Raw genomic sequence first — 1012 nt, 5'->3', positions numbered from 1 at the left:
CCGGAAGTGGCGCTGTGGCTCAAGTGGTAGAGTGCTAGCCTTGAGCTGAAGAGCTGAGGGACAGCACCCAGGCCCAGAGTTCACAGGCCCCACGACCGGGGAAAAAAAAAAAAAGAAAAATTAAAAGCAGTTTTAACCAAGAGTAATAATAAAAATAATTTGTTTTGATTACTCTGAGAGAACACTGAATGTTTAATTCTGCTTAAAAAGCATTTCTCAGGAAAAGAAATAGTTCCAAATGCATGGGGAAATATATATGTCCACATTTTAAAAAATATTTAAAGTTGCATAATTTTAAAGTACTATACAGCAAAGATTGTGAAAAATGTATAAATATATCATTAAAGAAATGTATAACCAGCTGGGTGCCAGTGGCTCACGCCTGTAATCCTAGCTACCCAGGAGGCTGAGATCTGAGGATCACAGTTCAAAGCCAGCCCAGGCAGAAAGATAGTCAGATTCTTACCTCCAATTAACCACCAGAAAACCAGAAGTGGCACTGTGGCTTCAGCCTTGAGCTGAAGAGCTCAGGGACAGTGCCTAGGCCCAGAGATCAAGCCCCATGATTGGCAAAAAGGAAAAAAAAAGAAAAAATTTTGTTAACACATTTGAAAACTCAGAAAAAATGGATAATTTTGTTAAATCAAATTTGATAATACATGTTTTTAAAAAAGAGAAAGCTTAAATAGAACAATAACCGTTAAAGAGAGAAAACTGATGATCAGTTTTCACCACCAGTCAACTCCCACGAAAATGGGGGCGGGGGGGCAGTGGGGGGAAGGGAGGGCGGGTAGAACCCCAAGGTCTTGAAGACCACAGGATTTCACAAGCAAACTCTTAGCAAACCTTGAAGTAGTACATTTGGAGTGGATGTGTGAAGAACTGCAACAATACTGCTTTGCTTCCTTCGGTCCAGGGATTCTCAAAAATGTGAATAAGAGGCCCCCAGAGGTCCTCAAGAGACTCTCAGTGGTCATTAAAATACAAACTTTTCTTTTCTTTTCTTTTTTTT

The 1012-nt window shown here is 40.0% G+C and overlaps 1 protein-coding gene across 1 annotated transcript in view; it reads left to right on the top strand.

Moving 5' to 3' along the window:
• Window positions 1-1012, top strand: part of Kiaa0196 (KIAA0196 ortholog) — a 55707-nt gene that overhangs the window by 20862 nt on the left and 33833 nt on the right. The window lies entirely within an intron of this gene.

Source organism: Dipodomys ordii, unplaced genomic scaffold (assembly GCF_000151885.1).
Source record: "Dipodomys ordii isolate 6190 unplaced genomic scaffold, Dord_2.0 Scaffold82, whole genome shotgun sequence".
In the NCBI taxonomy this organism is placed as follows: domain Eukaryota; kingdom Metazoa; phylum Chordata; class Mammalia; order Rodentia; family Heteromyidae; genus Dipodomys; species Dipodomys ordii.
The sequence above is the reverse complement of the archived record's forward strand: the minus strand, read 5'-3'. Positions and strand labels throughout refer to the sequence as shown.